The sequence below is a fragment of the Ursus maritimus genome, unplaced genomic scaffold (assembly GCF_017311325.1).
Source record: "Ursus maritimus isolate PB19 unplaced genomic scaffold, ASM1731132v1 scaffold_3, whole genome shotgun sequence".
Classification (NCBI taxonomy): domain Eukaryota; kingdom Metazoa; phylum Chordata; class Mammalia; order Carnivora; family Ursidae; genus Ursus; species Ursus maritimus.
Genome location: NW_024425563.1, coordinates 70,814,040 through 70,830,108, shown reverse-complemented (window position 1 = coordinate 70,830,108; position 16,069 = coordinate 70,814,040). Strand labels below are relative to the sequence as shown.

The 16,069-nt window shown below is 43.6% G+C and overlaps 1 protein-coding gene across 1 annotated transcript in view; it reads left to right on the top strand.

Annotated features, from left to right (window-relative positions):
* CDK14 (cyclin dependent kinase 14) overlaps window positions 1-15,812 on the top strand; it is a 544,514-nt gene extending 528,702 nt beyond the window's left edge. The window contains exon 15 of the mRNA XM_040644288.1: window positions 13,677-15,812. The gene's annotated coding sequence lies outside the window, so the exon portion shown is untranslated. The remainder of the gene's footprint in view (window positions 1-13,676) is intronic.
* The last annotated feature ends 257 nt before the right edge of the window (window positions 15,813-16,069 follow it).

Below are 16,069 nucleotides of genomic sequence, written 5' to 3'. Positions count from 1 at the left end.
CTAGGTCTGATAATAGGCAACCAAGGAATTATATACAGCTGGGGTTTTTTTTTAAGCATATATGTGATCCATTTTTCTATTTCATGTCCATAAAAATGAACACGAGGATATGTCCTTTTAATGGTCTGTATGATGCTACAGGCACTTAATTAAGACCAGTATTACTACTAATGATGTGGGGAAGGGAATTTGCTGAATTTCTTTTTCTCTAAATAATCCAAGAAGAGGTTAGACCATTTAAATGCACGGAGTTAAATTATTTTAAGGGGAGAAAATGGAGTCAGAACATTTGTTTATCATATCGTGAGAACTGTTTTGGTGAAGGAGACCACTCTGCCTCTGATACGTGTGCTCGGGGTGGCTGCCGAGAAAATGGATAGACTCACTTTTGGCCTCACCAATTTTGATGTCTCGTGTAATTTAGAAAAAATGAATGATGTAAGTTTTTTTTTGTTTTTTTTTTCTGTTTTTTTTTTTTTTTACATATAGCAATTTTCTCTTTTCCTCCTTCCAGGATTAAGTTGTCATCATTCTGGGAAGAAAAAAAAAAACAATAATGAAGTGGCCAATAATACGAAGGGAATCACGGATCAGTTTCCTTCCCCTCCCTGTGGTGGATTTCACTTACAAGAAAATTGAAGCTGGCAAGACCTTGTTTTCTCTGCAATTTATTTAAAACCTTGCACGCATTTGGATACCTTGTGATTTCCAAGAACTATGTGAAGATTAAGCTTTGCTTACTGATACATGGCATGTATTCTTTTCAGTCTTTTGTGTTTGATTTTGTCTGATTTCCCTCTGCAGCACAGCGTCTCTGTAAAGGTTTTTATGCTTTCACCAGCCATGTCTTAAATACATTAAGACAACACATTTGGTGTTCACACTTCTTCAGTAATGTCTGTACTTGAAAGCCACATAGTGGCATAAAACAATGTGTGTTTTCTTTGAGAGCAGTGCACATTTTGCAACCACTAGGAAGGAAATTTTTTAGCTAAAGCCAACCCCTGTTCTCAGGCTGACTTGACAACTTGGTCCCTGGCTGTGGGGCCCCTCTTGTCGCTTACCTTTTGAGGACATTTGCAAATGTGGTTTTTTTCTTGGAAATAACTGCACATGTATATAGGATATCGGAATCTGCTTAGCATTTTCAAGCCACATAGCATGACTGTTTTCCAAGTAGGTTGGAAGTAAAGAAACAAATATCAAGCATTAAGAACAAAGACAGGGATAAATTGCTTACTTTTCAACCTCTGGAAATTGAGGTGACCTTTTACATGTTTTCTGGGTCTTGTCAACATCTTATATTTTCCATCCACTCTGTTATGCTTCAGGAGCATTTGTAAATGGAGGAGAAAAGAATGAGGAACAGAATGCTTAAAACTTGGGTTCAAAAGAATTGTATCTGCTGGATGAGCCCCGAAAGCCATCTTGGCTAGTTAACATTTAAAAAAGCAAATCACAAAGTTATCCAGAGTTAAAAATGTGCTCAATTACACCAAAGCACCTTTAAATTAACACTTTTTAAAACATTCCAAGCTGATCGGAAGACATCATTGGGGACCTTAACTTTAACCGGTGTCCTGGAAAAACTGTCCGAACGCAGGTTGTAGAAACAGTGCAGGAGTCTTGCTTTCAAGATGGCAAGGGAAAAAGAAAGGCCCAGCTTCCCTTATTAAGAAAATAAGGGACCTCAAAGGATGAAGGCGCGTCTGTGACAAGGAGGGAAAAGTGGACTGGGCACGCACGGTGCTTTGATGGGGAGGGCAAGCTGCCTGATGCAGGCCTTCTCCCAAGTGGGGCCGGCCTCGCTGCACAACCCCAAATAATACTGAGGCCAAAGGGGCAGTTAGGGAACTTCATCTAAAGCATGAAACCTAGCCCCTCAGAACACCAATTCCTATGGAAATACTTTCCACGTATGTTGTTTTACATTTTCCTCTTGGTCAGAAAGGAGAGACTGAGAACTTGAAATGCATTGCACTTTTTTAGGATCAAGACTAGGAATTATGAGCCAGTTCGACAACGGCATTCCCTGAGAGTCACAGGAGGGAAAAGCTTCTCTATACTCAAAGCCAGTATTCCTAGGAAATTGGACCCAGAACTTCTCTAAGCATTAGAAGGGTACCCTTCCCTGGAGTGGGGCATGAATAAATATGTCAATGTCACAATCCATCATATTCAGAAGTAGAATTCATTGAAAGCTTCTAGGTGCAAAGCAAAGAATTATTTACTAATTGATTTTAAAGAGAGAAAAAGTTACCCAAGGCTAGAATGTTTACTGTTTGCTACCTAGAAGTCTTTCCCATTCTTCTCTCAGACATTCCAACCCATTGGAAATCTTTAGCGGTATTTTAATGTGTGCTTAAATTAAGATTCCTTAACATAAATACGGAGAGAAAATGTTACATGCAATCAAGAAAGCCTTGCCTGTGATTGGTTTTGAATTATTTATTTGGGGGAGAGGCATAACTTTTGTATTTTACTAACTTTAAACCAAGAGCAGCTGATGATTAAATCTTGCTATTTAATAAGCTCTCTAAGTTGAACATTTGAAAATATTTAATATTAAGAGACTTCGATTAGGAATGTTGGCGTCATTCAGAGATCTATGTCCCTGTCATAGGCAGCTTCTCTCGGGGAAGGAAACATAATGCTACTCAGTGTGGAAGGAAATCTGTGTTTTACACAGCTGTGTCTCAGAAAGTCTCATTTAGGAGGTTTGTAGCTCCCTATTCTTGTCACCAGTACAGGAAATCCAAAGTTTGGTTCGTCTCTCTCCCCTCTCCTCTCCTATTGGCAACCCGTCCTCCCACCTCCTCTCTCTCCGCCCCCTCCCACGGAGGGCAGCTGTGAAAATCATTACAGAATGTGTTCATTAGCAGATTTATTATTCTATTGAGGAAGCACTGGAATGTTTTGTGAGATTATTTTTATACGAAGGACTAGCCTGAATTCATACAGCTGGAATATTAGGAACTCATTAGCACGGTGGTGATATCAATGCAACATCAGTGCACACACAGTATTCTGAAAGAAAATTTGGGACATTTCCCTTTTCTTAAGGAACAGTTTGGTTGACTTAAAGATGCAGGATACATAAGACACAAAAAAATGTTTTGCAGTGCTCAAGGGAAAAACGAAAACAACATGGGACATAAGGCGGGGGTGGCTTTCCATCCACTGATAAATGGGTGAAAAGCTATTTCTACCTCCCAAGAGTAGTAAGAAAAGTTTCCAGGGGAGCCTCTAGGTTTGAAGAGAAAGCAAGACGTCTTGGTATCTTTCCCTCAGTGTGTACATGACAACCAGTGTAATTAATACCCTAGGTTATGTGTCTATATAAGATACTCATCTGTGAATAGTACTTACTGGTTTTGTAATCTTTGTTACATAAGAGGATGTTTAGGCTGTACATACTGGGATAGATTATTCTCTGCCCCCGATACATAGGAATATGCTGCATAATTGCACATAACTTCTATCTCTCTTACTGGCTTGTAGGCAGAAGAAACCACATATGTTACTGCCTTGCAATTTTCTCATATACCAAAAACAACAACAAAAGTCTCAAGTAAAATAAGCAATCTCCTATTTTCACTCCCCTTTCTACAGCAGCATTTCTTAGAGGCACATACAAAATCTACATTCTCTACTTGGGAGTGGATTTTTTAAATTTGTCTTTTCTTTTCTTTTTCTTGTTTTCTTTTTTTGTTGTTTTTTGTTTTTGGGGTTTTTGGGGGGTTTTTTGTATGATACACTGAGATGTGTACTTTCTAGCAGAGGGTCGGTACCTAAGAAATGTGTTAGCATCATTCAGAAAACTATTATACTCCAAAATGAAACATAGTAAGGAGAATGGAAAAATATGTTGCATATTTGTTACCAAGTGTAATTTGTCTGTATTATGAAAGGTGTAATGGTTTGTCAGCTGTCACTGTTGTTTTCTTGTAACATGATATGGAATAAAGTATAGCAGAATCTCTGTACATTTTCTTGCTACATCTTCTTGGTGCCATATAACACCATATAGTGTCAAAGAAACATTGTCTTAAAAACTCTTAGACATAGTCATTTTTAGAGTGAAATAAGAAAGCAAACAGGTAAGACTCTTGGGAGTCTGGGGGAAGGAGTGAGTTAGCAGGAATGTTCCAGGAGTCTGCTAACCCCCCGCCCCCCCTTTTTTTTTAAGATTTTATTTTTTAAGTAATCCCTTCTCCCAACATGGGCCTAGAACCTACAACCCCGAGATCAAGAATTGTATGCTCTACCCACTGAGCCAGCCAGGCGTCCCAAGCCCTCCCTTTTTTGATATACTTTATCAGACTTGGGTAAAGGGGTAGAGGCTACATAGAACAAGTCTGTGAGCTGCAGGATCTTTGCAATTCCACCAGCTCCTTAATGACGTCCACCACATGTTCCGTGCATCTGAACCGATCTGGTTTTATTTAATGACAATCCTATTTATCTTTTATTGTCTCTTTCTTAATTATTGTGTACATATTCTAAGATGAGGTGAGTAGGTTACCCTCCACTGAATACAAATCAAAGCTTCAGCGCGCCCACGTGCTGCCAGAAGCACCCTTCCCTGAGCTGAGCACACTTCCCGGAACACTGCCTAGTGGGTGCCTGCACCTGAGTGCGGAGGGCGCTGTTGGCAGCCTGCGCTCCGATCGACAGTGCCACCACGGGAAGCCGGTCACATTTCTGGCATCACATCCTCCTCCTGGTCGGATCTCTCAGCTTCACAACTGCAAACAAATCCCCCATGATTTCATAAATTCCTAATAGTGTTTGTGCCAGATACAGTTATCAGTTTATATGCAATTTGGTGATTTTAAAATACTTACTCTTGAAGGGGCGCCTGGGTGGCTCAGTCGGTTGAGTGTCCAACTGTGATTTCGGCTCAGGTCATGATCTCAGGGTCCTGAGATGGAGCCCAGTGTCAGGCTCTGCGCTCAGCGGGGAGTCTGCTTGAAATCCTCCCTCTCCATCTCCCTCTGCCCCCCGCCCCCCATGAGCTTTCTCATGCTCTCTCTCAAACACATAAATAAATCTTTTGAAAAAAATGCTTACCCTTGAAGGCAAAAATCGCCGTTCAGGTCTTATGTTAGGATGACTCAGGACCTCTGGCTTTCCCCTGGGAAGACCCCCACTCACCAGCAGCAGCCACCTCTGTTATCCTTTCCTTGCTCCTCTCCCACAGTTGAGTTCGTGAGCCCTTCACAAGCTTAACATTGTCACAAATGTCAGAGTTTGTAAGCCTTTCTCAAACTGAACATTCTCACAAAACCAAATATAAGTGTTCTCGGCCGATGCATATCCCATTCCAGAAAGGCCCGTGAGAGCCACCAAATCATCAGCTCCCCAGCGGCCCCTGCTGTTTCCCTGTAGCGGCAAGTCATCTGCGCCTGTGCGTAGTCACGTGGTCCCGTCACCGCCAGTGGACTCCGGGACAGGAGTCTGTGTCAAGACGGACTTCGTGGCACCCAAAGCAGAGGTAATGAGATAAGAGGCAAATTTCTCAGTTCGATGGGAGCCAGGAATCACCCTGGAAACTGATTAGAATTAGAGAAGTGTCAAAACAGGAACTGGTTTCTGGGAGTTGTTTCAAGGCCCCGGAACGTGGGCTGGCGTCCTTCCGACGGCTGCGGTAGCGCGGGCGGCTGGCGTTCAGGTCACTTCCGCAGGCCTCCGCGGTGGGCTCACATTTTAGAGCCTCCCCGTGCGATTTAATCCTATGAGCTCTTAATGAAAGAAAGAAGAAGGAAGAGGGCTGGTATCTACAAGAGGCCAAAGAATTAGCTTTGAGGAATATTTTTAACTTTTTGAATGTGGCCGTGGAGATGATAGTCCTCTCGCAGCGCCGTAATTGCCCAGCGTCCGCTTCTTTTTCAGCAGAGGTTGGAGGATGTGGTGTGTGCTGGCTGAGACAAGCAGTGAGAGTCAGGAGGGCGGCACTCCTAGAGTCGCTGTTGGCCCCCAGAATAAAGAGAAAGCAGAGGGGAAGGTGTTGGAGCAACCCTGTGCCACTAGGTTAACACGTACAGTTGCTGAATAATGGCGGGCATTGTCAATCTCCGCAATGAGAACCCCAGAGCGGCCCAGCAGCCTGCTGCTACCAGTGGGTGGTGGCGTTATGGGCATTAGCTTTGAGAAGCTTATACAGCAGAGGGGGCTAGGATAAAGGACACAAATCAGGGGAAAACTGACAAGATTAAAAAAAATCCAAGGCCTCGTATTTACTGTTCATCCCCCATGCTCTCGGTGTACTATATTGTCTGCGTCAAGTCCTGCTGAGAGAGAGCCAGGCACAATAATAGCTCGGAGCAGACTTGCAGCCCCAGAGCCAGCCTCTGCCAATGGTGCTGACTGTGCTGGTGGAGAATGGGCTTCTGATAGAGTTGTCTTTTTTCTCCTTCCCTGTGAGACCACCAATAATTATGGAGGGCACGCTGCAAAGATGGGGTAAGGGTTGCTCCTGGAGTGCATCCTGAGAAGTGACCCAGCAGGGGTCCCCGCGAAGGTGTCTGCCACCGTAGTCCAAGGTGGGCCTGTCTGACAGAGGCACACAATGCTGGCCTCGCCCAGGGACACGTGTTTGAACCAGCAGTTCAAGGATTTCGTGAAGTAGAAATGAAACTTGGCTTTATACCTCATACCACAGTGTGAAACAATGATCCCTTTCCCTCGCTCCTCCTTCAGCCAAATCAGGTAACTGGGGACCTTGTGTCTTCAGAGAAAGGCTGTAATCAACTCAGATCCTTGGGAGAAAACAGGCACAGGTCCCGCAACCTTATTGTGCCTCATATTTGGGGAATTCCGATCCTCATATTACATTCACTTAGCCCAGTGGTTCAGGGCCCTGGCTATCGTTAGAATCATGGGATGTCTTAAAAACACCTCAACCCCAGGGGCGCCTGGGTGGCTCAGTCGTTAAGCGTCTGCCTTCAGCTCAGGGCGTGATCCCAGCGTTCTGGGATCGAGCCCCACATCAGGCTCCTCCGCTGGGAGCTTGCTTCTTCCTCTCCCACTCCCCCTGCTTGTGTTCCCTCTCTCCCTGGCTGTCTCTCTCTCTCTCTCTCTCTCTCAAATAAAATCTTGAAAAAAAAAAAAAAACAAACAAAAAAAAAAAACCTCAACCCCAGACCAATTGATCCTAAAATATTTAGAGTGGGGCCCTGGCATTGGTCTGTTTGGGGAGCTCAACAGGTGACCCTATTGAACAGACCCACATGAGAGCTGCTAGACTCTTCCCTTCCTCCTGTCTGCTGCTATTCTAGGGGTTGGGTAGGCAAACTTTTTCTATAAGAGCCAGAGATTAAATATATTCAGCTTCCCAGGCCGTAGAGTCTCTGTCACTACTCCTCACTCTGCTGTCGTAGCATGAAAGCAGCCGAGCACAATACACACATGAATGGGTTTGGCTGTGTGCCTGTCACACAGTTCGTGGGCATTGAAGTTTGAATTGCATATAATTTTCACATATCATGAAATATTTTCTTTTGATTTTTAAACACTATTTGTAAATGGAAAACCCATTTTTAGCTCACAGCCTATATAAAAACATACAGTGGATAAGAATTTGCCTGGGGTCTGTAGCTTGCTTACCTTGGCTTAGAATACAGCCCTGGTAATGGGGGAGGCAAGGACCACCCCTGACATTTGCTGGGCCCAGGGTAGAGTCAAATGGAGGCCCATATAGCTTATATCTAAATATTTAAAAATCTAAATCCAACTCACAAAATGTCAGCTATATTCTATTCTCTTACCCGGACAAATGTGTCTTCGTAATAACCTAGAAGGCCAGGTTGCACTTAGAATTGCAGGACTTCTCAAAGTTCTTCTCCAAAATGTGTTGGTGTGTAGATAGCCCAGTTTAAGTCCTGTCTGCTGCTTTTCATTTCCCACTCTTAGCTCTAGGGGTGTGGGTCGAGAGTGAGGGGCTACGCATGCATGGGTATCAACACCCCAGCCCCCCACATCCATACTCTGTTTTGCCCTTGGCAAACAGCCCCTCCTTGGCCAACCCTTTGGGACCAGGTGCCTATCCTTAGGGAAGGTGCTTTAGGGGGAAGACTCCATATACCGAGAGAATTCCAGAGTCCCAGACATCTGGAATATGTGGAGTAGAAGTGGGGGAGGTAGGTTCCTGTTGAGCATGACACCATGAATTCCTCATTCTGGAGTAGGGGGTGGGAGGGCTATGCCTGCAGAGCCAGACCCTTTAAAATGAGAACCAGAACAGGAGCCCTTCTTGCCTGGGTTCAAGGGGAGTGCTGATGGGTGATAAGAATCTGAGAAGTAGTCCCAGTGGGTTTTCAGGTTCCTTGTGCATTTCATTGACCCACTCTACTCCACAGCCATAGAAGTGGGCCCTATGATGTGAGGCAGAACCACTGTGACAAAAGGGCAAAAAAATTGTTTTAGTCTATCACTTAGAATTAAAGGATCTGGCCTCTTCTCAGTCATGTACTGGGACCAGCTGGGACCAGTTCACAAAAACCGACTGTAAAATATGTAGGAATTTTGTGAGTCAGTTCTTACATCACTGATAACTTGAAATCAGATGGGGTATGTACAAGTCAGGTCATTTTTTTTTTTTTTTTTTCTTTTTGAGAGCTGGTTTCCCAGCACACTGGTGCCTCTTGGCCCCTTTCCTTGCAGGCTTGTCTGCCACCTCTCCATGCACACATCTTCTGCCTGCTCTGTGCTGAACGTCCCATTGGTCCCTGGATATTCCAGACCTTCCCATGGCCCTGTTCTGCAGATACTGTTCCCTCAGATGAGAATGCCTTTTCCTGTTTTTCTAGCAGCCAAATCCCTATTAATACTTTTAAGACCCTGTTCAAAAAGTCTCTTGCAAAGCATTCCAGGACTCCCCTCAAAACAATTCCTCCTTCTTCCAAGTCGCCACATCACTTTGAAAATAGTAACAATAACAATACAAGTCTTTTTTAAAAATCTCTTTATCCTCAAGACTGATGAGAATGACCAAGGCCCAGTATTTAACAATGTTTTAAAATAAATCAGTTATTAAAGGATAATACAGATTAAACAAGAGTGGGATAGAATATAGTTTACCTTCCCAAGAAAGCCTTTAGAATCCTGCAGACAACATGAACATACCGCACTTGTACTCTGTGTGACTCTACGCAAAGCCCTGCCCAGCTCTGTGGGAGAAAGCGAAACCAAAGAGGAAAGATTTCTGGTTGTCCTTAGGAGCTCACAGAGGCAAGGGTTCCTATACCTGGCTGACTGCCCAAATCCCCTGGGGTGCTTTCTAAACATTCCTACTGAACCCCAGTCTCCAAGGTGCCAGTCTAGGCGTGTGTACTTTTTAAAATCTCCTCAAGGGTTTCCGTTGGTCAGCCATGACAGTGAACAGCCCTAGAGGGAATAACCTTCTAACCAGTCTGTTCGTCTGTGTCAGATTTCCCCTCCACCCTCTCCCCTTGAAGATTCTACTCAAATTGCAAATCATTCGAGAGGCATTCACTTTGAGGGGAGCCTGTTGGCAAGTCATTTCCTACATCTTCACGAAGCAAAACAAGAAATGGAATTCCCAGTTCTTTCCCGTATTCTGTGAAGTAGTGGCAGCATTCCTGAATCTATGTATCTCTCATATGGATACCAGAGCTCCAACATGTGTTCTGATACGCTCGTCTTACTGCCTCCAGAGGAAAGCCACACCCTGGGGGAGGGCGCTAAATTACCCTTTGGTTTCTGTCCAGTTGTCTGCCAAGAATACCAGAGAATTCACGGTAGGCTGAAGAAAGTAATTTTTTTTTCTGCTGTTGGTCATTAACATCCAGGTGAGGTTGTATGCTTTCAGTTGTTAACAAGATTGAAAACCAAACATAGTACCCTATAAATGTCATTTAAGGATCCCCGTTGCTGTTCATCCCATGTCATTTCATGACCAGATTTATTCATAAGTTTCTTATCAGAATCATGCTATTTTTGTTCATCTCATTTTGTAGGCCAGTAAACAGACCCCAAGAGGACAGGTGCACCTTGACTAAAATGCTGCTGTCTTTGCATGGAGGTCATTGGCTACTGAATGAGGTTCTATCATTAGTGGCTCGGTTGGGTGGAAGGTTCATTTGGAAAGGCTAGAGGAAAGCCTAGTCCCGTACTGAGGAGTAGACAGGCAGCCATTTGTTCGGGATGCAAATGGAACTTGGATGCGTGTGTCTCCCACCTTCCCCGCCATGCGGAGAGAATCTGGGATGGGATGAGAAGGGGCTTCCATGCGCTGTCTTGTCAGGTAGAGGTGTGCTGGAATTGATCTCAGGGTGGTATTAAGGGGAACTCCCAGGGTCAGGTAGACTAGAATGACCAAAAGAGATTAATGAAGCCAGGGCACCAGGTATTTAGGGACTAGCCTTGAAGCTTAGTGTCAGATGAAGTTAATTCATGGAGTCAAATGGAAGTAGAAAACCAGGGAAGAGGAGAGAAAAACTGAGAACAAAGCAATCTGGATAAAGCCTGGAGATGCCAGCCAACACTTATTGGGTCTGCGCAGACTCCAATGATACCTCCTTGCCAAAGAACTCCAAGGATTCCCGTTCACAGAGAATGAAATGTGACTGGTGCCCTCTTTGTTCCCATTATGTATTTCTGTATAAGGAATCGCCCCCAAATTTAGTGTCTCCAAACAACAGTCATTTCTCATCTCTCACCAGTTTCTGTGGGCAGAAGCTCAGGAGCAGTTTGGCTGAGTGGTTCTGGCTTGTGATTTCGCATGAGGCTGCAGTCAGATGATGGCTTAGCTGGGGTCATCTTTAAAGCTTTATCGCTCGCATATCTGGTGCCTCTCGTTAGGAAAGAGCGAGAACAGAGTGCCACTAACTTCACGTGGTTTCTCTACAAGGTCTCCTAAGCATGAGGCTCAGCTTAGCTGGTCGTTTTATATGGTGGCTCAGGGCTCCAAACCACATGCACCAAGAGAACCGGGTGGAAGCTGTGTTGCTTTTTATGACCTAGTGTTCTTTTTGCTGAAGTGAGTCACTAAGGCCAGCCTATATTTACAGGGAGGAGAATTAGATTCCACCTTTCAATGGAAAAAAAAGTCAAAAAATTGTGGGCATGTTTTAAAACCATAACAATCTGCCCTCCAGCCAGATGTTATTTATATTGATCCCACATGCAAATGCACTCGCCCCCTCAGAAGACCCCCAAATAGCTCATCCAGTTGGCATCCATCTCAGGTTCAAGGTCCAGCTGCCCATCATCCAAATCAGTTTCAGGTATTGCTCCATAGGTGCAGATCCTCAATTATAATCTCTGAATATTGTTCTTGATCTGAAGATCTGTGGACGAAAGTGAAAAGTTCTTGCTCTCCCACCCAACGTTCTTTGGTAAGGTAAGCATAGGATAGCCACTAGAGACATTTCAGTAGTCTGTGACAATCAGGTAGTCAGCCTGTAGCAATTCTGAATTCCAGCCAGGCACTAGTTAACCAAACACCTTGATTAGAGCTGAGTAGGAATGATTCTTCATGGCACTTGATTCCATCCTCTGGACTCTTGGTTCCTCCCTCTGAATTATCCTTCATGTTCTAGAAAATGTACCCCATCTTTTTTTTTTTTTTAATATGTATATATTTACTTGAGAGAAAGAGAGCGGGAGAAGGGGCAGAGAGAGAGGAAGAGAAGCAGACTCCCCGCTGAGCATGGAGACCAAGGCAGGGCTCCATCCCACAAGCCTGAGATCATGACCTGAGCTGAAATCAAGAGTCAAGACACTTAAACAGCTGAGCCACTCAGTGCCCCCAATGTACCCATCTTTATAGCTGAGCACTTTTCTCAGCCTGCTTCTTTCCCAGGGAATTTTAGGAATCCAAAAGCCTCTTCTCTTTTATACTACCTCTGTCCCTTTTAGCCTGAGCTGGCAATGTTTTCATTAATGCATGTCTAAGATTTTGTTTCCCTGCAGTCTTATTGAGATTCACTCCATTAGACAAAAAAACACATCCACAAATCTCATTGAGATAAGCTTTTCTCTACCTTAGATTCCTTCTAGGGCTACTGTGGGACTGTGCCCTTAAGATTTTTTTTTTTAAGATTTTATTTATTTATTTGACAGAGAGAGGCAGCCAGCAAGAGAGGGAACACAAGCAGGGGGAGTGGAAGAGGAAGAAGCAGGCTCATAGCGGAGGAGCCTGACGTGGGGCTCGATCCCAGAACGCCGGGATCACGCCCTGAGCCGAAGGCAGACGCTTAATGACTGAGCCACCCAGGCGCCCCTCCTTAAGATTTTTAGATACATTTCTGTTAATGGAGACATCTAAAAGGCATGCCCTTAAGATCCTTAGAGGGACTCTTGGCTGTTTGAAAGAATCTGTAAGGAACTACCTTAAACTGTGTGAGGTCTTAACAAAGGCAGCTTGAGTCACACCGCTACGTTCATCTTTAGCTGGAAAATACATGTATTAATTTTAGCCTCATCTGCCATCTGGAGAGGATGAAACTGAAAAATAATTTTATTTTTTGAACCCCTAAAGTCTTGGCTCTTTTATTTAACACTGGTTTTTTGGTTTGGTTTGGTTTGGTTTGGTTTGGTTCGATTTGGTTTTTTTACTTCATCTCTCTCCTCTCATATTTTATGGCAGTTAGAAGGATCAGGAAGCACCTTCAACAGTGTGCCTGGAAAGCTTCCTGAGTCATGAGTCCATTAGGTACATTGTCTGTTTTCCATGTCACCACTGGTGTAAATACTGCCAACACTTCAGAACGAGGGGCCCCTCTCCTCCAGCTGCCAATACTCTCCTGACTTTCCTTCAGCTCTTCAACCACACCCTCTCCAAAGCTCCTCTGATCTCTGCCCTCCACTCGGGTCCCAAACCACTGCCACATGTTTGAACTTCTGTTATGGCAATTCCTCACCTCTAGGTAACAAAAAATTTCCACTAATCTATTGTTGTGAAACAAATCACCCTCAAAATTGGTCACCTAAAAACAGCATTCAGATGTTTTCTCTTTCATGGTTTCTGTGGATCCAGCATTCTGGGTCAGCCTGTTTGGGTGGTTCTGGCTCAAGATCTCAGATGTTACTGGGTTTGGGGCCAACTCAAAGGCTGCTTTGCTCACATATCTGGCCCATTGGCTGGGAAGACTTGCATGGCTGGGGCTGGGACTGCTGGGTCTCCGTGGTCCCTCTCTGCAGTTTCTCTAGCATGGGGGTATCCCTGCTCCAAGGGAATATACCCCAAGAGAGAGAGCCAGGTAGATGCTGTGTCACCTTCGATGAACTAGCCTTCAAAGCCTGCTACCTACTCTTAATTAGAAGCAAGTCACTAAGGCCATACCAATATTTAAAGAGAGGGGAATTAGACCCCACCTTTTGATGGGAGGTGTTTCAAGTCATTTGCAGACTTGTTTTAAAACTACTGCATCTCTGGAGTTAAACATAGAGGTGCTGTCCTAGTGTGTGCTTGCTGCTCAGGATGAGTTTGGTAGACTGGGAGAAAATCCAAGACTGTGATTTTCTTGGAATTCTGGAGGGTAGATATCTTTTTTTAACTTATCTGCCGCTGACTGCTATCCCCCATAAGCACTTGGAAAACCCCTGCCTACCCTGTGGCTTTTGAATCTGGAGGTGATAACTGCCTGGAGCTCCACTTGCCTCACCAGAAACCACGTGCTATACAGAGTTTTGTTCTTGTCCCTCTTTAGCTTCCTGCTTCCCAAAGCCAAGCAACTGTTGTTCCGGAGGAAAAAGAACCCTCCTCAAGTAGCCAACAAGCAGCCCTCTCTCCATCTCTAGCCTCTAAGACTCGCTAAGGCTTGGATTTGACTCAGCCTGAGTAAGTAGCTTTTTCATACTAATTTTTTAAAACCCTGTTGTGGCAAAGGATTAAATAAGCAATTGTCTAGCTTTAAATGCCTCATGGGGGACTAAAATAACACCTTTCCCGACAGTCTAGTTTTCAAACCCACTTCATTTAAGGTAACAAAATCTCTTTTCTACAAGGTTTTGACTGTGTGGAATACAAGTGTTATAGCCCTAGCTAAGATGGTATGCAATCAATTTTCCAAGTGGAGAGAAATTCTAGGGTGCAGAAATTTTTCTTTGATAAAATAAAATATACTTAATGAAAGTATATATATGGGTGTGTGGGGGGGGTGCAAAGGAGTTATGTTCAACCCTCGGAGATGACTGGAGTCTTCTTTTCTATATTTAGACTATGTCTTGAAATTCATGAAAATGAATTGCTTGTTCTTTTCCTTCTTAAACCATTCTCCCTCTGCCCTCTACTCTCCCCAGGCTTTATTTATTTATTTTTAAAAATAACTGAGTCACATGTAAGCCATTCCTAAAGCTTAAGACTTATTTTTAACAACTTGCTCAAACACAAATCCCATTGTTCACATCCTTAGGGACAGTGAGTTACTCCAAAGGAAAAAATGTAGAGATTTTATATACATTTGTTATTCAGTGAATAATTCATATTAAAGTAAATTGTGCAGAAAATGTGAAAGATCTTTGAGTAATCCAAAAATCTTTGGATTACTATACTGGGAACAAAAAAGAAAGAAAGAAAGAAAGAAAGAAAGAAAGAAAAGAAAGAAAGAAAGAAAGAAAGAAAGAAAGAAAGAAAGAAAGAAAGAAAGAAAGAAAGAAAGAAGAAATGATTGAAATCCACAAACCTTTGGAGGGAGCTGTAAGGGGAGTTTTCATTCGAAGTTTTTTTAATGGTGTCCTTGTTGTTGTGAATGCTAAGTTTCTATCTGTTGTTCCAGGGAGCTCCCTGCATGCCACCTTGTTTGCTTCCTCTTCCCCACTGTTAACAAGTGTCGTTGGGGATCTAGGAAGTTGTTGTTGTTTTTAAGATTTATTTATTTATGAGAGAGAGAGAGAATGGGTGGGAAGGGCAGGGAGAGAGGGAGAGAGAGAGTCTCAAGCATACTCTGTGCAGAGCCCAATTCGGTCCTTGATCCCAGGACGGCAAGATCACAACCTGAGCCGAAATGAAGAGTCGGACCCTCAACTGACTGCACCACTCAGGTGCTCCTCTAGGAAGTTTTGATAGAGACTCAGCTAAGGTGAACATCAAAGATCATTGATTTGGTATAGACCAGATGAGTAAGGGAAAAAAGTCAGCAAGTGGGGCAGGAGAGAAAGAGAAAGAGAGGCAGCAGGCTATGATGACAAAATATATTGAATCAAATCAACTTCCAGCTCTTAGTCTCTTAACTTTAATTACATTTTCCTTCTTGGATATCAACAACATTGCTGCCAAAACCCTACAGCTATGGGGGACATAAACATTTAAATGTACCAGAGACAGATGGCAACATCAATCTTCATTGTCGCTCTCTTAGAGGATTCCCAGCACTGTTGCCATCTGCAGTGAATGGGACATTAGAGGTGACTATTTCCCACAAGGGCGCTTTTTAGATTTACCTTCGGGAAGTAAAGAATGCTTCATTGTTTTAGGGGGAATTTTGTTGGCTAGGATCATGGGAATTACAACAGCAATAGAAAGCTAATGCTGGGATAAAAGTTACCAGTTAGCAACCCTACAACTTCCTTTCTGCTCAGCCTCCAACAATGGAAGATGAGACTGACAGTCGGTCACCTCTATCCAAATAGTTTGCTTGTGACCATACAGAGTGGCCAGGCTAACAGATTGCCTTAATTTTAGCCAGGGAAAGTCCAACAGTCAAGCCCTACTTTTGAACAGAGAATCTCAAAGAATGTATTTGAATCTGTGATCATGCACTTACCCAGAAGAGGGCCTTATGCTAAATTGTCTTAATGTTTTAAAGTTTTTCTGTTTATGACATTCCTTGGTTAAATTTGATTTTTCTTCACTAAATACATTATAACATACTTTCTAAGATATATCTAGAAGTTAGCCTGTTCTATTTAAAAACACTTTTTGTGCTTGGTTTTTAAAATCCAAATCTGTAGGGGCTCCTGGGTGGCACGGTTGGTTAAGCGTCCAACTCGGTTTCAGCTCAGGTCAAGATCTCAGTGTCATGGGATCGAGCCCCGTGTTGGTCTCTGTGCTCAGCACAGAGTCTGCTTGGGACTCCGTCTCCCTCTCCCTTTGCCCCCACAA